Source organism: Oncorhynchus masou, chromosome 1, assembly GCF_036934945.1.
Source record: "Oncorhynchus masou masou isolate Uvic2021 chromosome 1, UVic_Omas_1.1, whole genome shotgun sequence".
NCBI lineage: Eukaryota > Metazoa > Chordata > Actinopteri > Salmoniformes > Salmonidae > Oncorhynchus > Oncorhynchus masou.
The window spans coordinates 56,620,572-56,643,735 of record NC_088212.1 but is presented as its reverse complement, the minus strand read 5'-3'; the positions used below and the strand labels follow the sequence as shown (position 1 = coordinate 56,643,735).

At 45.0% G+C, this 23,164-nt stretch overlaps 1 protein-coding gene across 1 annotated transcript in view; it reads right to left on the bottom strand.

The window, feature by feature from the left end:
* LOC135546540 (tetraspanin-4-like) overlaps window positions 1-11,513 on the bottom strand; it is a 106,673-nt gene extending 95,160 nt beyond the window's left edge. The window contains exon 1 of the mRNA XM_064975060.1: window positions 11,272-11,513. The gene's annotated coding sequence lies outside the window, so the exon portion shown is untranslated. The remainder of the gene's footprint in view (window positions 1-11,271) is intronic.
* Between the last annotated feature and the right edge of the window lie 11,651 nt (window positions 11,514-23,164).

The window sequence follows — 23,164 nt, the reverse complement described above, 5'->3', positions numbered from 1 at the left end:
AAATAGCCTACTTTATTCCAATATGTTCTTCATTCCCACAGTAATTCTTTATGGATCCATCCAGTTGTGGTAAAGAAAACATTACATGCTTAGTAGAGTAGGGTATGCGAAGAAGAGTGACATTCCTTGCTAAGTTTAGAACTGACAGGAGGATGGTATATTGTGCTGCCTAGCAACCATCAAGAGTTTCATTAAGAGTGTAGTGCGTGCCAATGCCGCCTCAGCATTAAACTAAGTTTCATACTAAAGGTGTCAGCATGCCTTGATTCGGCTGGCCCCTAGCCTGACGAGCGTGCTCGCATACTCCCTTAAAAGACCTTTGCTTGAAAAACAAGACAAAAAAGCAGCAATAGTTCTGTTTGTATATCTTGAGACGCCGTAGCCAAAATAGTCAGTATTCGTCTAAAATAACACAAGAAATCTGTCATTCATTTTTACGTTTTGGCCGAGGAGATTTTTATTGGGCAATTGTACACCCAACTAAAATGTTTGGTGAATAATCCCTAATGTTGACCAATCACTGACGAATGGGCATCGACTTGGGCTACCGAATTCAGCTTGCCTCGAGAAAACATTGTGTGTGCACGAACAGCCGGAAAACCCTTGCCGAAGACCAAAACAGTCATAAAATTTATTCATAATATATGCACAAACTATTCCGGGTGGGAAGTATGTGGATGCCTTAAACCATAGGCAGAAGTTTACTGAATTGATTACTAGATCATTAGGTGGAAATTAAAGTTTCGGCTTTGATACAGGTGTTGTATTAGTCTATAAATAAATCTCTGCCAAAATTTGTCATCTCTCCCATTCCCTATTGGACTAGTAGTTGTTCTGGAATGTTTATTGCTTGCCTACATTTTACTCCCTCCTCTATGTTAAATATAACACACATACATTCATTTTGGTTGCCTATCCTGACGTGAAGTTTGTTTTATAGAAAGTATTTAACTCTGATGTGTGCCACAGAAAGTAGAGTCAAATACTTTCAATAGAACAAACTTAATGGCAGGATAGGCAACAGAAATCAATAATGAATGTATGTGTGTTATATTAAACATAGAGGAGGGAATCAAATGTAGGCAAGCAATAAACATTTCAGAACAACTACTAGTCAATAAGATATGGGAGAGATGATGAATTTTGGCAAAGAGATTTATTTATAGACTAATACACTTAAAACAAATAGCCAACCTGCAAAAAACTGCAGACATTACTAGTGGCTGCCCCGCGATCAAAGGACACAAATAAAAAATGCTTTCTGCGACTAAAATTAAAATGTATGCTAAACTGACAACGGAGTGAAGAGCAGAAATCTCAACTAACAAGCAAGTTGCAGCAATGAAGAATTGAGTGCGTGCGCGTTCACGCGAAGGGGAGATTTTCGGCACAACACCTGCAATTACATTTCAGTTATAAGGAAAAAATCGGGAAAAAAGTTGGCGGTATGGTAAAGTTGGCGAAAAAATGTCGTAGTATGAAAGGGATATTACACACATGCAGCAAGCAAAAAAAAATCACAACGTACCTAGCACACATCTAAGCATGCACACAGCCCCACACAAGCCACTGGGCTCACTTACTGTATGTACATCATGGCGTTTAGCGGGTGAATAACAGTATAGCGGGTGAATAACGGTGAAGGGATTGCATTCGCATTATGAGTAATCTCGTCACTAGATTTCTCAGACAGGTGGCTGGTTGTGCGTTGGCGAGCTCCAGGAAATTTGATTATAAGGGAAAGTGACAGAGCGGTAAAAGAGAGCGGTAAATGCGGATAAATACGGAGAGTATTGGGGGCACAAGTCGGGTCGGGTCAGCGGACCGGTGTGTGTTCACCGTGCATATCAGGCACTTCGTCTTTGATTAGAACCAAAGCAGTTTATTTTTCCAAGGATCACTCATTACCCTCTCCACGTTAGATTGCACGAGATAGTTCAGCAGACGCAACACTGTCTCATAATTCTCTCGAATTCACTGGTAATGGTTTCCCAGTCCCCAAGGGCATCGATTCATCCACTTAACCTGGCACCATAAAGAATGAGAACCAATATGCTGTTGTTTGATTACGGTAGCTACTAGCTTAAAGCAAGCCTTTCCTGTAGCACACAGTGTTGCTTCTGAGCTAAGGCCAAACAATAGGACCAATGGCATAGGTCTACACTCTTAGAATATACAATATTTTTGGGGGGTTATCTTGGTTCCTCTGTGGAAAGGGTTCTACTATACATGAAACCCAAAAGGGTTCTACCTGGACCCTAAAATGGTTCTTCTATGGGGACAGCCAAATAACTATTTTAGGTTGTAGATAGCCCCAATCAAACTCACTGCAGGTGAAGCGCAACTGTGGTAAAGCTGGCCTCATCATAGCCAGTGCAAGCTTAGAGACATTGCACATACACAGTTGAAACGGTTAAGTGAGAAATGCAGAGTTCCTCTGAGATTCTCACCATATAGAATTAATAATCATACAAATATAATTAGTAATTCTATTTCTATGGTTCACATCCCCGCTGTGGGAACATAAGAGTTCTGGTGCCATAACCGGGAAATCGTGTTTACTAGTTGAAACACACCGGCTGGTAAGTAATTCATGTTTGAAAATAAATAGATGATATGAGAGTCCTCTGCATATGCTCCCCCACACTTCCTAACAGACTGACTGGTCGAAACACACGTTTGTTTCGCAGTAGGGACCTGATAGAAACCAGCCCTAATTTAGTTTCACTTCAGTTAGCGAGTGATGTTAAATCAATGTGGAAACCGATTGGATTTGAAAAAAGGGAATTTCATATTTTTTTCACCCAACTTTTTACCTAAATCAAATGACATAGTGAAATGTTTTGTTGATTTCACATTAGTTAACAACTCATGTCACGTGGGACTAGGTGGGTGAGGAAGGAATCAGGCGCAGAGTTCCACTGGGAAAAGGTGCACTTTAATGCGGCACAAAACAACAAGCCCAAAACACAAGGCGCGGTTAGTAATGTGGACCACTCAAAACACACGGTGCCAGGTCCAGAAACAAGAACACCTCTACCTACCGCACACACGTAACATAAATACAATCCCGCACAAAACAAGGGAGGGGTACACGTACTTTAAATAAGGAAGCCCATTAAGCACATACAACAGGACACAGGTGAAACTAATGAGACAAAACAAACAGACAACGAAAAAGGGACCGGTGGCCTGTGACGACGACCGCCGAGCACCGCCCGAACAGGCAGGAGAGCCAACTTCGGTGGAAGTCGTGACAACTCTGTAAATCAAAACTAGACGTTGAACTGACGTCTGTGCCCAGTGGGTTGAATGTTTATTTAATGTACTAAAATGTTCAGTAAACCAACACCGAAGTTGTTTGCTAAGTAGCAAAGAAACTGAAACTGGTTAACTGTGGCGGTATATTCTTAAGAATTACATAAGTCTGTGAACACCTAATTACCCAAATCATAATTACTGTTGAGGACTGTTTGCATGGAGAGAGATTATGCTAATTAGTAGACCTACACAGAACCGTAGGATGAAAACTAAAATAATAATAAATAACAATAATAATAGGATAAAAGTAAAATAGACCAAAGATGTTAAACAGTAGTCCTTACGCAACAGTGGTGGCTGGGAGAGGTGGGGAGGCTGGCACATTATTTAAATCGGTAGAAAATTTGCTACAACAGAATGTTGATAGTCTTATGTAAGAATGATGAGAAACCTACAGAGGACATTTTTACTATATGCTGGATTTAGGTTTCCCAATTGCCTTATTTGTCTCAGGTCGGTCCATTTATTTTAATTTTTTTTTCAATCTGACTTGCTAATGTTCTGGTGACTGGTGAACAGAAATAGCAGGAAAGAAAACTGGAGCAAAAATGAAAGTAGGTGAGAAAAGGGGAGTGTTATGTAGAACACCTATTTATGTGTGGAGAATGAGATAAGAGTGTAATTGGGGGATGAGGGAACCAACTCTAGTAGTTGATGTAATGATAAAATGGTAAAACACTAAATAACTACCAAACACACACACACAATCCCTCAGTCTAGTCCATTCACACACGCTACTATGTTTCTTTCCAATATTTGGACGAGTTGAGACACTTTCGTTTGACTATCTTACCCACTGGTGGTCAATTTAAAACACTGCATGTTCACAGAAATGGTACACTATATCTTAACAGTGTCAAACCTGCTGATGCAGTAAGTCCTTTGTGGCCTCAATCAGCTTTTAAATCAAAATAGTCATAACCTCACTGTCACCCTGGAAGTAGACAATGTCAGCATGAACACCAAATATGTGTCTGTTTCATAAATAAACGTCCCCTGCCTCCCTCTCACAGCATAGGAACGCTTGACAGCCAGCAATGCATTATCCCTAACTGCATCTTCACTCTCTCCAAAGACATCAGGAAGTGTAATTCAACTGCACAAAAACATTGAGTCAGCCCACTACTGCAGGTTAACAATATTGAATCAGGCTAAGGTATTAAATGTTCAGAAAACAATTGGGAACACATACTGTATAACACATAGCAGAGAGAGAGACCGGTAGACAGAGGTAGAGAGCGAAAGGTAGACAGAGAGAGTCAGAGTAGGAGAGAGAACAGGGAAGAATGAGAGATGTTCCCTGGGACTTCACTTCAGCTTTGATCAGGCTCACTCTTTTTTCAAAAACAGAGGGAATACTTGATCTAGGAAAATCTATGACTGTGTGAACTGTGTCACAAACTTCCCCAGAATGTATTTTTGAAATAAAGCAGAGATAGGGAAGGCTTCAGGATTGGACAACACGTTCTTCCCGATTTCTGACAGATGTTGCCATGGCAACTAAACCCGGCCGAGCAAGTAAAACAGTACCTTGTGAACTTCTCAATGAGAGAGCGAGTCACTGTGGATGGCGTGGCAGACCATGCATGCTAATGATATAATGGAGGACCTTGTTAGGGGTGAAGCTAATAGAAGCAAATGCATTTACATAAGTTTCCATTTGGTTGATTGATTTGCTGCGTAAGTGTGCTAATTTGTTCAACCATGGATCTCTATTTACCTCTCTGAAGACAGCAAATCACCATCGAGCAACTTCACAAGACGAAACCCCAATCCATGACGGGGTGATCTGCATGTAGCCTACATGGAGTCCTGTGTGGCTCATTTGGAAAAGTATGGCACTTGCTGAGTTATGATTGTGGGTTTGATTCCCACTGGGGCCACCCATATGAAAATGTACTGTAGACACACACTGCTATAAGTAATTTGTATAAAAGTGTCTGGTAATTGGCATATATTTCAGTATTTCATTTTCAATGCATTTGCAAAAAAAATGTCTAAAAACATGTTTTCACTTTGTCATTATGGGGTTTTGTGTGTAAATAGATGAGAAAAATATATATTTAATCAATTATGAATTCAGGCTGTAACAACAAAATATTGAATAAGTCAAGGGGTATGAATACTTTCTGAAGGCACTGTATACCTTACATGCAACCCATGATAAGACTATGTAATGTGCATGTTAACAAAGTCTATTAAACTGAATAGCAGACTCCATTTAACATTCTAGAAAAAACACGTGCAATCAAGTATTATGCGTTTAGTTGACTAAGATCAAGGAATGGTCATGAGAAATTAATATCAAAGCAAGTATTATTTAACACCTTTGTAAAATGAATGGATTCACATACAAGGCATAAATTCTAAGCTACATACAATACTGACATTAACAAAACATCATTCTAGGCATTTACAGTGCATTTGGATAGTATTCAGACCCCTTGATTATTACACATTTTGCTACACTACAGCCTTATTCTAAAATGGATTAAAGTTTTTTCCCCTCATCAATCTACACACAATACCTCATAATGACAAAGTGAAAACAGCTTTGTAGAAATTGTTGAATTTTTTAAATCAAATTTACATCAGCATTCAGACCCTTTACTCAGTATATGGTTGAAGCACCTTTGGCAGCGATTACTGCCTCGAGTCTTCTTGGGTATGACGCTACAAGCTTGGCACACCTATATTTGGGGTGTTTTTCCCATTCTTCTCTGCAGATCATCTCAAGCTCTGTTAGGTTGGATGGGGAGCATGGCTCCCCACTTAATTTAACAGAGCTTCAGAAAATCTGCAAGGAAAAATTTTAGAAAATCCCCAAATCCAGATGTGCAAAGCTGATACAGACATACCCAAAATGACTCAAAGCTGTAATCGCCTAAATGGTGCTTCTACAAACAAACGAATTGGCTGCGCCTCTGCCCAGTCATGTGAAATCCATAGATTAAGGCCTAATTTATTTATTTAAATTGTCTGGTTTCCTCTATGAACTGTAACTCAGTAAAATCTTTGAAATTGTTGCATGTCGCGTTTATATTTTTGTTCAGTATAATATGCTTATACGCTAACTAAGTGTGACAGACACTGGGAACTAATTGAGGATATAATTACATAAAACACCCTGAACTGAAATGGTTATTTGTTCAATGACGAAGTGTCATATTAGCTGCAGTGTGACATTTCAGCGGCATTTATAATATTTGCGAACTGGAGGAGAGCAGCGGGGAGGATGAGGTGAACAGCAGAGTGGAAAATGAGTCTTCAAAAAGGACTGATTTACATTAAATAAATAGATAATGCAGCAACCATGTCTAAAATACAGCACTATGCGGCCTGCTGACGATCAAGAGCAGGCTCTTCAACAAAGTGGTTGTGGATTGTGCTGACATTCATGAGGTCCCTGGTTCAAGTCCAGCTCCTGGCCCACCCCCCAAATTCACAACAGTGTGTTAGGCTTTTTCAGTGTTATAATACTTAATGTCATATACTAAAGCACCTTTTCTGCACTAAAGGCCTATACAACATAGCATAAGACCATTATCACAGTATACAAAATAACACCATATCAAACCGATCAGATATACAAGAAAAGCTCCTCAGTCAGCTCGTTACATGTTCATGTGTGACAGAGTTTTACCACAGGAGTATTGAGTTGTGGACTGAATGAAGCCTCCATCTTTACAAGCACTCAATCTCACTACTATGCCAGATTACAGGATATCAAGATGAGCTCTTGATACCCGGTCACTCTCCAGAAGTCGAAATAGCCCCATGTAAACCATCAAAATATGAGTGGGCCTTCTATCGCAGTGTACATATCTTCGGGAACTCCCCACAGAATGATTGGCAAGCAATCATTCATTCATTCATGACAGTCTGGACAACAGAGTTTGAAATGCAGTAAAGAGTAAATCAATGTAGTCTCACTGAAATACAAAATAAATATAAATGGGGAGAGAAGAATTGAAAACGAGAGAGAGAGAGACAGAGAAGAGAGAGAGTGAAAGGAGAGAGACTGAACAAGAGACAGATGTTATTGTTGCCCAAATGTTAATTGTTGTGTAAAGGGTGTGTGGTGAGACTGAGAGGGAGGAAGAGTGTGGTTGAGGCATTTGGTTTTTCACTCCATTTACTTAACTTCAGCACTCCCACACAATAGTAAACAAACAAAAGACACTTCAAAATAGATCCAACATGACCTTGTTCACATCTGCATCTGATCTTACAACCAACCTGACAAGAGGCACAATGGTACATTTTGTGAAGTGTGTGTATACAGTACAGCCTGTCTAGTGCTAGTTGTACATTTCCCTCTCCCTTTATATTTTAGAAGGCCCTTTAGAAGGCAACACCTGTATGAACAAATCTTTCCTCCCACTTGTGCCTAAAAAGGCTTCTCTGTGCATTGTCCAGGAATACACACACATACTCACTACACATGCTTTTACCACACAAACGCTCTACAATTTTTAGCCTAGTGGTTAGAGCGTTGGGCCAGTAACTGAAAGGTTGCTAGTTCGAATCCCCAAGGTGAAACATCTGTCATTCTACCCTTGAGCAAGGCAGTTAACCCCCCCCCACAACAACAGCTCCCCGAGCACCCACTGTGGAAGCCCCCAGCACCTCTCCATTTCAGAGAGGTTGGGTTAAAAGCAGAAGTCAAGTTTTGTTGGAACTTGTGTGCAACTGACGATAAAAATACATGTATTATTTAATATGACCCATTTCTCTTTCTCCCTCTTCCACACACACACACACACACACACACACACACACACACACACACACACACACACACACACACACACACACACACACACACACACACACACACACACACTATACAGAGCTGGTTTGGCATGTCCACTCTCAGTGGAGCCAGTGTTTGCGATAATTATCCCGACCCGAATGTTGCCACACCTAGAGGGAACCACAAGTCGCCCACAAAACTCTCAGGGACAAAAACACCAGCTGCAGGAGTAAAACTAAAACACACCCTCTGCCTTCTCCATCCCCCCCTTTTTATCATTCCTGTTTAAACTGTTTCTCAAATACTTTTTAAAACCTTGTCCTTGTTAGTGAACACAACAGAAAAAACATGGCCAAATATCAAAGCCCAAACTTGGAGTATGCCGGTTTCATTTTCTCACGGCTTGTGCAAGTCAATGTAAACAGTAGGCAACTGAGAAGTTAGAGTTCATCAGTATCGGACTGTTGAGGTGTGGGCGAGCATATGGAGGAGGCTGTTTCTGTGCTCTCGCTATGTTTACTAAGCTCTGCATTGGCATAACACCAACACGTTCACGTACTGTAAGCATATTGCTGCAATGTACAACAACAACAAGAATTATATCGATATGAATGATAAGTCACTTTGATGGTCCCCAGTTGGTTGTCATGACATACAATGCATTCGGAAAGTATTCAGACCACTTGACCTTTCGGGGCGGCAGGTAGCCCAGTGGTAGAATGGTGGGCCAGTAACCAAAAGGTTGCTGGCTCAAATCCCTGAGCTGACAAGGTAGAAATCTGTCATTCTGCCCCTGAACAAGGCAGAACAATAAACCCACTGTTCCCCAGTAGGCCATCATTGTAAATAAGAATTTGTTCTTAACTGACTTGCCTAGTTAAATAAAAGGTTATTAAAAAATGTATGCAACTGTTTTTTCGCCTCAATCTACATACAATGTCAAAGTAAAAAATATGATTTTTTTTTTTTTTTTTAACATTTTTGTACTTTGTTGAAGCACCTTTGGCAGTGATTACAGCCTTGAGTCTTCTTGGGTATGACGCCACAAGCTTGGCACACCTGTATTTGGGGAGTTTCTCCCATTCTTCTCTGCAGATCCTCTCAAGCTCTGTCAGGTTGGATGGGGAGCGTTGCTGCACAGCTATTTTCAGGTCTCTCCAGAGATGTTTGATCGGGTTCAAGTCCTGGCTGGGCCACTCAAGGACATTGTTGCGAAGCCACTCCTGTGTTGTGTTGTGTTGACCGTGTGCTTAGGGTCGTTGTCCTGTTGGAAGGTGAACCTTTGCCCCAGTCTGAGGTCCTGAGCACTCTGGAGCAGGTTTTCATCAAGGATCTTTCTGTACTTTGCTCCGTTCATCTTTCCCTCAATTCTGCCTAGTCTCCCAATCACTGCCGCTGAAAAACATCCCCACAGCATGATGTTGCCACCTCTATTCTTCACCGTAGGAATGGTGCCAGGTTTCCTCCAGACGTGACGCTTGGCAATCAGGCCAAAGAGTTCCATCTTGGTTTCATCAGACCAGAGAATCTTGTTTCTCATGGTCTGAGTCTCCAAGCGGGCTGTCGTGTGCCTTTTACTGAGGAGTGGCTTCCGTCTGGCCACACTACCATAAATGCCTGATTGGTGGAGAGCTGCAAAGATGGTTGTCCTTCTGGAAGGTTTTCCCATATCCACAGAGGAACTCTGGAGCTCTGTCAGAGTGCCCATCGGGTTCTTGGTCACCTCCCTGACCAAGGGCCTTCACCCCCGATTGGTCAATTTGGCCGGACGGCCAGCTCTAGGACAACAATGATGATGGAGGCCACTGTTCTTCAGGGTCGTCAATGCTGCAGAAATTATTTTGGTACTCATCCCCAGATCTATGCCGACACAAATCCTGTCTCGGAGCTCTACGGACAATTCCTTCGACCTCATGTCTTGGTTTTTGCTCTGACATGCACTGTCAACTGTGAGACCTTATATAGACAGGTGTGTGCCTTTCCAAATCATGTCCAATCAATTGAATTTACCACAGGTGGAATCCAATCAAGTTGTAGAAACATCTCAATGATGATCAATGGAAACAGAATGCACCTGAGCTCAATTGAGTTTCATAGCAAAGGGTCTGAATACTTACATAAATAAGGTATTTGTTTTTTTAAATTTTTAATACATTTGCTAAAATGTCTAAAAAACTGTGTTCACTTTATCATTACGGGGTATTGTGTGTAGATTGATGGAAAAAAACATTGAATCAGTTTTAGAATAAGGCTGTAACGTAACAAAATGTGGAAAAAGTCAAAGGGTCTGAATACTTTCCAAATTCACTGTAGAGATGGAAGTTAACACATTTGTAATAGAAAACATCCTACATTCCTATACCAGCCTATAAGACCACATAAAGTATTCTTGTCCTATGATGACATTGTACTGTAGGGCTGATCAGCCTGCCTTTATCTGTGGGTATGAGTTGGGCAGTCAGTGGGGCTCAATGTTCCTCTTCCAAAAGAAGGAAAGCCAATACAAGGGAGGGAACAGCTCCAGGAATGCTTGGAATTCTGAAATGTTATTCTCTAGGGAAAGTTTATTTCTGTCTTTTATCTGGAACCAGGGGAAAGTTCCTATGACACCCTTTCTCGTTCCTCACTCCACAGGTACCCCCTGTACATAGCCTCATTTTCGTTATGTTATTGTGTTACTTTTTGTATTTTTTACTTTAGTTTCATAAAACGGCATTGTTCGTTAAGGGCTTGTAAGTAAGCAGTTCACGGTAAGGTCTACACTTGTTGTACTCGGTGTATGTGACAAATAAAATTAGATTTTGATTTGGAAAAAACACATGAGGAGAGACATTTGAATCATCACGTGGTTGCTACGGAATTTGATAAATATTGAATTAGTAACCCTAAGTAGCCTATGTGAAGGAAATACTAACTCTCCTAAGGGACGTTGGTGTGATTTTGAAGATGTTGTCATGATGATAAGAAATTGCACGTTTCCATGACCATGTATTCAAAACTCTTCCCAAAAGGTATTACAAGTTGCAGTTATAATAATAAAATGGTTATTCTGTGTGTGTGTCAGAAAATAGTTCCGGAAATATATAATTAAAATAGTTTGCACAGCACATTAGCGTCAATTAGTATGTTAGCTAGGTCTGTACTCTATAAATTGGCAGAAAATAGCAATATTGCCAGAGGAAATGTAGGCTTACCTCTATTTATATTTTCTCGTCAATAATGGACCTCCCCGTAGAATACTCGGTGAGTAGGCCAACTTTGAAAGTTCACTCTTTCTCGCTCTCTCGTGCCTGAGGTTCCCGTTGTAAAACTAGAACCGCCTTCAAATGTATCAGTAACCTTACTGTAGTAGCCTACACATTTGAATTCCCGTCGGGCGAACACGTTTATGGAGCTCCGCAATGGTGATGATAGGCACGTTTCAATCAGTTTTACATGCGCTCCTTCTCTAGTACAGAAGGTGGCGGTAACACAATTTCTGTTTCCCTGTTTTATTCTTGTTCCCAAATACTTTATACATAAACAAACATTCCAAAATACTATACAAAAATTACACATATTTGAATTTAACTATCTTATTAAAACATTAACCCTAGTGAATAACAGCAAGAACAACATTTTCCTGAATCATTATAATAAGATTTTTTCAGAGTGATTACAATTGCACGAGAATAGTTGATTTTTTTTATTATTTCATTGATATTTTTTGTATGTTTTAGTATTTTATTGTTAATACCTGCGTTCTGTTTTGAATGATGTAACAATGTAAATTGTTGACCTGGTATTTTAAATAAAAAATCTATAAACAAAACATTTACTTCCGGTTTTTGGATGTAACCTCTAAAATAAAAGTCCGCTGTAAAAGCTATGTTTATGATACAGCATCTCATTGGTTCCTGCATTAACGCCCCACATCGAGCACCTATTGGTTCCTGCATGAACACACCAGTGTCCTCCTTACGCTTCGAACACATCGACAGTGTTTTTCATTTTAGTACGCCAGAATTACATTCATTTCCAATGAAAAGCTGCATTTTCCTTGCAGCATTCCGTTGCAGAAGCAGTTGCAGTGGGTTCCGGTGTTGTGCATACATTGGATTGATCGTATGCGTCAAACTGTATGCGTAGACGGATTGACAGAAATGGTAGCAGAAGGTGAATGTTGAAGCAACTAAAATTAAATACAATTTTATTGGTCACATACACATGGTTAGCAGATGTTATTGCAAGTGTAGCGAAATTTCCGACAGTGCAGCAATATCTAACAAGAAATATCTAATGATTCCACAACAAATACCTAATACACACAAATCTAAGTAAGGAATGGAATAATAATATATACATTTATGGATGAGCAATGTCAGAGTGGCAAAGGCTAATACCCTGACTACAGCACTCGCATGTGCGACCGTTGCAAAATAAGTTTAGAAATCTATATTAATTCAATTATTGCACCTACACTGCTCGCATGGGTCAACGAGATTCTGCGTTGCCAAGGCCTAAAATAGAAGTCCGTTCTATTTGTAACGCAGATCCCACTGCAAATCCTGCCTCTCCCATCTCCCATTGGTTTATAGAAGCAGATATCCACGTGCCATCTCCTCATTGGTTATACCCATGGGGGTGATTGAAAGATGAACTGTGTTGTTGGTCGTCGTGGTAATTAACCATATAAATTCAAAGAAGAAAAAGCCTGGAAGGGGGATAGATGACTAGAAATGATTGGGTTGACCGGTTTATGTGTGGAGTCATTGTTGGAGTAGAGGACCTTGTGCATTTCAGGTAAAAAAATAAATAATATATATATAACCAGGCAAGTCAGTTCAGAAGACATTCTTATTTTCAATGACGGCCTAGGAACAGTGGGTTAACTGCCTGTTCAGGGGCAGAACGACAGATTTGTACCTTATCAGCTCGGGGGTTTGAACTTGCAACCTTCTGGTTACTAGTCCAACGCTCTAACCCCAAAATAACAACTCAATGTTTATATCCCAGGACAAATTAGCCAGCAACAGCAACCTCACTAAATAGGACAAATTAGCTAGCAAGTGCAAGCTAGCTAGCTAAATTGCCATAAATGTTTAATGCTTTTCCAATTGGACCAGCGTTGAATAGTCCTTAGCACGGGTACTTCCTGTTTGAGTTTCTGCCTAGAAGTAGGGAGGAGCAAAATGGAGTCATGATCAGATTTGCCGAATGGGGACAGGGGAGGGCCTTGTATGCATAACGGAAGTCAGTGTAATGATGGTCCAGTGTTTTTCCAGCGCTACAGTCAATATGCTGATAGAATTTAGGTTGCCTTTTCCTCAAATTTGCTTTGTTAAAATCCCCAGCTTCAATAAATGCAGCCTCAGGATATATGGTTTCCAGTTTGCATAAAGTCCAGTGAAGTTCCTTAAGGGCCATCATGGTATCGGCTTGAGGCGGAGATATACACAGCTGTGATAATAACCAAAGAAAATGATCTTGGGAGATAATGATAATTTGATTGTGAGGAATTCTAGGTCAGGTGAACAAAAGGACTTGAGTTCCTGTATGTTGTTACAATTACACCATGAGTCATTAATCATGAAACATACACCCCCGCCCTTCTTCCCGGAGAGATGTTTATTCCTGTCAGCGCGATGCACTGAGCGTATCACTAGAGAGCCATGTTTCCATGAAACAGAGTATGTTACAATCCCTGATGTCTCTCTGGAAAGCAAATCTTTCCTTGATTTTGACCAATTTGTTATCTAGGGACTGGACATTAGCAAGTAATATACTCTGACTGCCTTTCCACCGGCGGTGTTGTTTTGGGTTTGCCTCTGGAATCAGTTCAAATGCCCTGGGTGGTGCGGACAAAGGATCCGCTTCGGGAAAGTCGTATTCCTGGTCATAGTGCTGGTAAGTTAACATCGCTCTGATATCCAATAGTTATTCCCGGCTGTATGTAATAACACTTAAGATTTTCTGGGCTAACAATGTAAGAAATAATACATAAAAAAGGACTAGAAGCGAGGCATCCCTCAATGTCGGCACTATTTTTTGTAGCAGAAGGTGAATGTTGAATTTTTGTTGCACACACATCCAGATTTGCTGTGTACTATTTTGCTCTATAACACTATCGGTGTGAACAAGGCGTTACCCCTCTATCACACCGACAGCCTCATTGCATTTTGGTACACCAGAATTACATTAATTTCCAATGGAACGCTGTGTTTGCCTTGCATCATTGCGTTGCAAAGGCAGTGTGTTCTGTGTGGTGCATACCTTGGATTTATCAAACTTATGCGTCAAAGTATGAGTAGACAGCTTGACAGAAATGGTATCAGAAGTTAAATGTTGAACTTTTGTTGCACACATATCCAGATGCTGCGTTCCATTTTGTGCAATAATGCTCTAAGTGTGATCAAGGCATAATAAAAGCCTACTGGTAAAAAATATACCATTCATATTTTTTTTAATAAATCATTATTTTGATTGTATGATTCTTGTTTATTTACTGGTGCTATTGTTCAAGGATGCAATTTTTAAATGTAATGTTCATGAAAAGTCTTACTGTACTTTTGTTGAATTGCACAAACAAATTGCATTGTACAGGAAAAACAATAGATTGTGTGTCCATGAAGCTAGGGTCCAGTCTACTCACTAGAGTCCCTAGAATACAAATCAGATGAGTTTGAACAAAAAACTAGGCCATAGGAAGCGTTGCTGGACTTTTACTGTGGTCAAATGTCTTAAAATGAGGTGCCTGGTCACTATATGTTACGGTTTTCTTCCGGTGAAAGAGAGGAGGACCAAAATGCAGGACCAAAATGCAGCATGTTTATCTTTATACAGCTTTAATAAAGATGATAACGAACAACTACAAAAACGCACCATGAAAAACCAAAACAGCCCTATCTAGTGCAACAAACACAGAGACAGGAACAATCACCCACAAAACACTGAAAGAATATGGCTGCCTAAATATGGTTCACAATCAGAGACATCGATAAACACCTGCCTCTGATTGAGAACCACTCTCAGCAACCATAGACTTACCTAGACTACTTCACTAAACTACAATCCCATTACCTCCAAAAAAAACGAGACAAAACACACCACATAAATACCCATGTCACACCCTGGCCTGACCAAAATAATAAAGAAAACACAAAATACTAAGGCCAGGGCGTGACAATATGGCACAAATATAGCACTGTATGGGAAAAACAGGGAGTACTCAGTAGGGTTTGTAGAATCTATATATGGTTTCACTTCATGGGGCTCTGAATAATACAGAGTGTTGCTGGCCTTTTACTATGCCCATTACATTGGCCACAATGCAAATCACTTTAGTGGCGGTCGGTGCCGTTTAAAATGAGGGAGGATGATACTTTTTTTATGAGCTTGGGCTTATTTCTATTACAGCATATTGGATGACTGTCATTCATTTGCCCAGCTCAATGTAACATCGATAGGTTTAGGCTACTACATTTTCCATGTACCCGTCATGAGGTTGCTACAACCTAATTTTTCATTCAGCCCATGAATGAAGGTTTACAACGTAGGTACACAGACCGAGAGAATTTTGAGTAATCAAGGTGACAGACAGTGACACATTCAATACCGCCTTGCACACTCTTGCCTGCATCTAGCTGATCGAGGGTGTAATCATTAGTCCAACAGTTGCAAATGAGAGTTCCTATTGGTCTTGGCGGTGCGTGGGTGAAATCACTGGGTAAGTCGTCGTCCGTCCGTCCCCCCCCAACATTACAGCCTATGTGTTGTGATAATTTTGTTGTTTGCTCTATAACCTGTTCATTGATGTGCCTTGGGAAAGTGATATACAGTCAGGTCCATAACTATTTGGACACAATTTGCATAATTTGGGCTCTGTACGCCACCACAATGGATTTGAAAGTCAACAATCAAGATGTGCTTTAAGTGTAGACTTTCATCTTTAATTTAAGGGTTTTGTCAAAATTATTGTATGAACCGTGTAGGAATTACAACCATTTTTATACTGTAGCGACCCGCACAGACAGCTGTGTGTTATGTGTTAGGCTAGGAGGTGGTTGTGTTGTACTGACCAGTACCCGGTGTTCGCGGGGTCCGACATGTCAATCAACCTGCTATCTGCCAATCACGGGAATGCCTGGAATGTTCTGATGCCGGGCATCCTGGTGGTTGGCGGAGTGGCGTGGAGGGGGGGTGGAGCATTGGAAGTTAAGACCAGGTTCAGCTTTTTGTTCTCTCTCTCTTACGTCTGGGCTTCCCAAGAGAAGGTCACGATTGGCTTGTGGGTTATCTGTTATCTTTTTGGCGTGTGCTACGGCCCAAACAGTAGCCTGTGTAAAGTTGGTTTAATAAAACGTCAATTCGCAAACTCAAGCCTCTGTCTGGACAATTGCTCATTTTATGATCTAGTCAGGTCACTACATTGGTGTCAGAAGTAAAAACGTTAATACAAGTTAGCCAGCTAGCTAGCTGACTTATGTGGCTAGCTACCGTAGGTGAGAACGGGGATTGAAAATGCGTCGAGGGAATCCGAAAGTGAAGGTGGAGGTAGGCGACGATTATGGCCAAGGAGATGCGTGTGAATGGACGTCGGGGGTTCTGTCTGAGGAGATCGCCAGGGCGTCGGAGCGCAGAGGCCGCTTGAGGGAGGACGTTAGAGCGATGGCGGCTGAAGCGGGCATGAGTGCTTCGTCGTTGTATTTCGCGGGATTCTGGTGGGCGGACCGAAGTGGCGACGTCGACGCGGCGTGACGAGGAATCTGGGGCTCAGGATGTAAACAAACATGGCGGCGCCCAGTTCCCGGCTGCGTCCGTATCTGTTAAGACCCCGAAGTATTCCGGTAAGGCGGATTGGGAAGCTTTTCATGCTCAGTTTGAACTGTTAGCTCATTTTCGGGGGTGGTCGGATGAAGAAAGGGCACTGCAGTTGGCTTTATGCCTCACGGATGAAGCTCTGGCCTGTTTGATATTGATTAGCCCCGAGGACAGGCATGATTATGGTGCTTTAGTGGGAGCACTGAGGAGGCGCTATGGACAGTGTGTACAGCCCGGGCTACTGCGCTCCGAACTGAGTAATAGACGCAGACAGCCTGGAGAGCCTCTACGGGTGCTAGCTAATGACATTGAGAGCCTCTCTCGGCGGGCATATGCTCACATGCCCCCTCCGTGCAGAGCGAGCTAGCACGGGACCAGTTCATACAGGCGCTCTCTCCTACGGAGCTGCGCATACAGACCCAGCTGGCTCATCCTGAGTCATTGCAGACAGCCTTGGAGATGGCTTTGGAGAGGGAGCTGGTGTGGGCTGGGGCTTCAGCTGGGGCTTTGGTGGGGGTGCAGGGAGACACACCCTCTGTGCGAGCTGGGGGGCAGAGCAGCCCGGAGCCGGAAAAGCCTGCTTGGGTGGCCGAAATGACAAAACTCATTCGGGCTGTGTCGCTACAGGCGGCACGGAACACAAGCCCTGGTCCCAGGGTCTGCTGGGGTTGTGGCCAGCCAGGCCATCTGCGCCGAGATTGCCCCATGTCCCCCAGAGCTCAGGGAAACGGCTCGGGGTCCGCATAGACCGGGTAGTGCGGACCCCTGGCTTTCTATCCCAACCACCATCATCTTCAGGAGGAGCCCACCGGCACAGACGGGAAGCAAGGCTCCACTTCCCCAGAAGCAGACGAGGGCAAGCGGATGGAGCCTGTTGTTGTGGTGGGCCGGACCTGTGTTGGGGACTTTTGTCATGTCCCTGTCACTGTGGAGGGGGTGCCCTGCTCCGCCCTGGTGGACACTGGGTCCACAGTAACCCTGGTGAGGCCAGATATTGTGCCAGGTTGGACTCAGTGTGAGCCTACAACTGTGCAGCTCCGCACAGTCACAGGTGAGCTGGCACCCATGAAAGGGAAGGGAATAATGACTCTGACAGTAGGGGGCAGGACTGTGCGTCATCCTGTGTGGGTGGCGGCTGTGCAGGACCCTTGTATCCTGGGGTTGGACTTTCTTAGGAGCACAGGCTGCCAGTTAGACCTAAATAGGGGCACACTGAGCTTCCAGGGAGGGACGGAAGTCACCATGGCTCCCCCTAATGTCACATTCACTCAACCCAACAAACCCTTTACTCCAACAGTTAAAGCAGCAGAGACTCATGGCTGCGCCCCCTCCCCCACAGCTGTGTGTGACTTTTCCCCAGTCCCCCTGTCACCTACGGCGGTGTGTTACATTCCCCCAGCTACCTCCATGACACAGCCCTCTGTGAGCCCGGGCCACAACCCCCCAGCCCAGCTACCCCAGATGGGAGAGGAGAGGACACTGTCTGCAGTGAGGGAGATATGGGGGAGGAACTGTGTTGGTCTTGACCCCGAGCAGCAGGAACGGTTGTGGCAGTTGCTGTTTGAATTCAGAGACAGCTTTGCGTTGAGTGAGGAAGAGGTGGGTCAGACTCATCTGGTGCAGCATGAGATCGACACAGGTGATGCTCGACCCATCAAGATGCGTCCCCGCCGTATCCCGCTGGCACGCCAGGAGGCGGCAGACAAGGCTGTGTTGGAGATGCAGCGGGCAGACTTCATTGAGCCCTCAGACAGCCCCTGGGCGGCGCCAGTCGTCATGGTTCCGAAGAAGGGGGCAAGCTGAGGTTCTGTGCGGACTACAGGCGGCTGAATGAGGTAACCAGGAAGGACTCGTACCCCATACCACGTATCGATGAGTCGCTGGACCTGGTTAGGGGTCCTCCTGGTTCTCCTCACTAGACCTCCGCAGTGGCTACTGGCAGGTGCCCCTCTCCCCAGAGGCCAGAGCCAAAACTGCGTTCTCCACTAACAGAGGACACTGGCAGTTCAAGATCCTGTGCTTTGGCCTGTGCAACGCTCCAGCTACTTTTGAGCGTTTGATGGACAGGGTGCTGGATGGCATCCCCCGACAGCAGTGTCTGGTATACCTCGATGACATCCTGGCCCATGGCAGCTCCTTCCAGTCAGCCCTGGGGGCGCTCGGCGTGTGCTGGAGAGGGTGGCTGCCGCAGGTCTGAAGCTCCACCCCGAGAAGTGCCACTTCATGAGGAGAGGTGTCCTTCTTGGGCCACCGAGTGGGGAAGGAGGGGATCAGCACCATGGAGGACAAGGTAGGGGCTGTCAGAGACTGGCCCACCCCCACCGACCAGCGTCAGCTGAAGAGCTTCCTGGGCCTGGCCTCGTACTACAGGAGGTTTGTACGGGGCTTCTCAAGCGTTGCTGCTCCACTGAACCGCCTGCTGCCGAAGGACAAGGCTTTCACTTGGACAGTGGAGTGTGAGGAGGCGTTCAACACCCTCAAACGTGCACTGATCGAGGCCCCCGTGCTCGCCCCCCCTGACCTCACCTTGCCCTTTATCCTGGACACAGACGCGAGCAATGTGGGCATGGGTGGGGTGCTGGCCCAGGTGGGGCCAGAGGGGGAGAGAGTGGTGGCGTACTTCAGCAAAACATTTGACAAACATGAGCGCCGCTACTGTGTCACCCGGCGGGAGCTCTTGGCTGTTGTGGCTTCCGTCAAACACTTCAAGTACTACCTGGGTGGTCTGCCCTTTACTGTAAGGACTGACCACTCTGCTCTCCAGTGGCTCATGTCTTTCAGAGAGCCAGAGGGGCAGGTGGCACGCTGGTTGGAGGAGCTTCAGCCGTATGACTTCATGGTGGTGCACAGGGCAGGGGCACGCCACTCCAACGCCGACGCCATGTCCCGTCGGCCCTGTACTGCAGACGGCTGCCGCCACTGTGAACGGAGAGAGGGACGGGAGAGAGAGCTGCGGGCAGAGGAGGGTGTCTGTGCCACAGTGTGTCGGGCGAGCGTGCCGGTCTGCTGCGAGCTGCAGACTGTCGACGTGGCTGAATGGCGGCAGCAGCAGGGACGGGACACAGACCTACAGCCAGTGCTACAGTGGGTAGAGGCGCAGGTGAGGCCACCATGGGAAGAGGTGACAGCGCTCTCACTTGCGACCAAAGGGTTGTGGTCGAAGTTTGAGAGACTGCGGCTGGCTGATGGCGTGCTACAGCGGGCATGGAAGGAGTCTGCTACGGGAGAGGAGAGGTGGCAGTTGGCGGTCCCAAATGCATTGCGGGAGGCTGTGCTCCAGAGTACTCATGGGTGGGGGTGGGGACTGGACACTTTGGGATCACAAAAACACTGTGCTGCCTCCGTCAGGGCTTTTACTGGGGGCAGCACAAGAGGGATGTGGAGGACTTTGTCGCCGCTGTGACAACTGCACAGCGAGAAAGGGCCCCCCAGGCCGCTCTCATGCTCAGCTCCAACAGTTCCCAGTGGGGGCTCCCATGGAGAGGGTGGGAGTGGATGTAGTTGGGCCGTTCCCCACCACAGACAGTGGAAACCGCTGGGTGCTCACGGCCATGGACTATTTCACAAAATGGCCCGAGGCCTATGCTCTGCCTGACCAGGAGGCAGAGACCATCGTCGACGCCCTGACAGCGGGGATGTTCAGCAGGTTTGGAGCTGCAGAGTCCATCCACAGCGACCAAGGCAGAAACTTTGAGTCCCGTGTGTTCGCCACCATGTGTGAGAGGCACTACTCCTCTCCATCCTCAAAGTGATGGCCTTGTGGAGCGCTTCAACAAAACGCTTGGACAGCAGCTGGCCATCGTCTCTTCCAAACACCAGCATGACTGGGACAAGCACCTGCCTATGGTCCTCATGGCATGCCGCTCCGCTGTCCAAGACTCCACCTCCTGCACGCCTGCCCTCCTCATGCTGGGGAGAGAGATCCGCACCCCTGCGGAGATGGCGTTTGGTCGGCCCCTGGATAGCCCTCATGTTCCTCCAGGGCCGGAGTATGCCCGGAGACTCCAGGACCGCCTGGAGACAGCCCACACCTTCGCCAGGGAGCAGCTGGTGAATGCAGGTGTGAGGCAGAAAAGGAACTATGACGTGCACACCCGGGGAAGGCACTTTGTGGCTGGGGAGCTGGTCTGGGTCTACAGCCCCCTAAGGAAAAAAGGCAGATGCCCCAAGTTGGACAGTCACTGGGTGGGACCCTGCAGTGTCCTGGAGAGGGTAGGGGAGGTTGTGTACCGGGTGCAGCTTCCTCCCAGGGGGAGAAAGGTGGCACTGCACCGGGACAGGTTAGCCCCATACAGAGGGGCCTCTTTTCCCCAAACCCCAGGAACCCCCACAATTCCCCGCTCTGGCAATGACATTCTCCAGGCACCCACCCTCAGGTGCCGCAGACAAGGCTCCAGACAGCTCACTCCCCCTGTCTCCCCCCCTGTGTCACCGCGTGGTTCCCCAGAGCCACGGACTGTATTACCCGTTCCCGCTTCCTTGTCCCCCATGCCTTCATCCCCTGATTCCCAGAGGGGCACTCTGCGACCATCACGGACACGCAGGCAAAGGAGACCTCCGGGTCGCTTCAGAGACTTTGTTTGTTCCCTCGGGGACGAGGGACTTTGTGGTGGGGGGGCTGTGTAGCGACCCGCACAGACAGCTGTGTGTTATGTGTTAGGCTAGGAGGTGGTTGTGTTGTACTGACCAGTACCCGGTGTTCGCGGGGTCCGACATGTCAATCAACCTGCTATCTGCCAATCACGGGAATGCCTGGAATGTTCTGATGCCGGGCATCCTGGTGGTTGGCGGAGTGGCGTGGAGGGGGTGGAGCATTGGAAGTTAAGACCAGGTTCAGCTTTTTGTTCTCTCTCTCTTACGTCTGGGCTTCCCAAGAGAAGGTCACGATTGGCTTGTGGGTTATCTGTTATCTTTTTGGCGTGTGCTACGGCCCAAACAGTAGCCTGTGTAAAGTTGGTTTAATAAAACGTCAATTCGCAAACTCAAGCCTCTGTCTGGACAATTGCTCATTTTATGATCTAGTCAGGTCACTACAATACATAGCCCCCCAATTTTAGGGGCTCAAAAGTAAATGAACAAACTAGGAATCACCAGATGCTGGGTTTCTTCCCTGGTCATTTACTGCGGCTGTCTTCAGTTCAAATCAAATGAATCATGTGTTATTCTTATCTCTTACTTTATTTAGGTATTTTCTTAAAACTGCATTGTTGGTTAAGGGCTTGTAAGGAGTATTCGGCGCATGTGACAGATACAAAGGGCAGCAGTAAATAGTTAGCTGTTCAGGAGTCTTATGGCTTGGGGGTAGAAGCTATTTAGGAGCCTCTTGGACCTAGACTTGGCCCTCCAGTACCGCTTGCAGTGCGGTAGCAGAGAGAACAGTCTACGACTAGGGTGGCTGGAGTCTGACAATATTTAAGGCTAGCTTGTTCCTGCTTGTTCTTGGGGAGTTTTACCTTCAGCTTGTACCGTATAGTGTCCGTATAGTGTCCATAACTTTAGGCCGTCCCCTCGGGCGAACCAGGGACCCTCTGCACACATTAACAACAGTCACCCACGAAGCATCGTTACCCATCGCTCCACAAAAGCCGCGGTCCTTGCAGAGCAAGGGGAACTACTACTTCAAGGTCTCAGAGCAAGTGACGTCACCGATTGAAACGCTATTTAGCGCACACCACCGCTAACTAAGCTAGCCGTTTCACATCCGTTACACAGGCACCCCATTTATGCTCTTTGACCACAGTAAATGTCCAACAATACTCTGCATTATTCAGAGCCCCATGAAATTACACCATATATGGATTATACAGACCGAACAGAATACTCCCCAACCCACTTTTACATCAGCACAAAGAATCTTATGTGGCTAATGGAATGGGTGGAGTAAAAGGCCAACAACACTCCGTATTATTCAGAGCCCCATGAAATGGCACCATATATGCATTCTACAGACCCTACTGAGTATTCCCTACAATACCTTTACTGTGCCACCCAGAATAGTTTTTGAACTTTAAGTCAATATGTATTCCATATACAGTGATTCCTATTGGCCATTTATTTGAACTTGGAACATGTTTTAAAACCCACATTTAATGCAAATGTAATTTAAATATGAATTAATGTTTACCGAATAATGTTTAATTTATCATGAATCAATGCAGGTTATTGATACTTTTCTACTATGACGTGCGGGCCTTATATTTTGAAAAATGTCGATATTCCGTGACCCGGAAATACTTATTTAAGTGTTGCTGACGAGACGTCGATGAAGCGTCGTATTAACCGAATCAC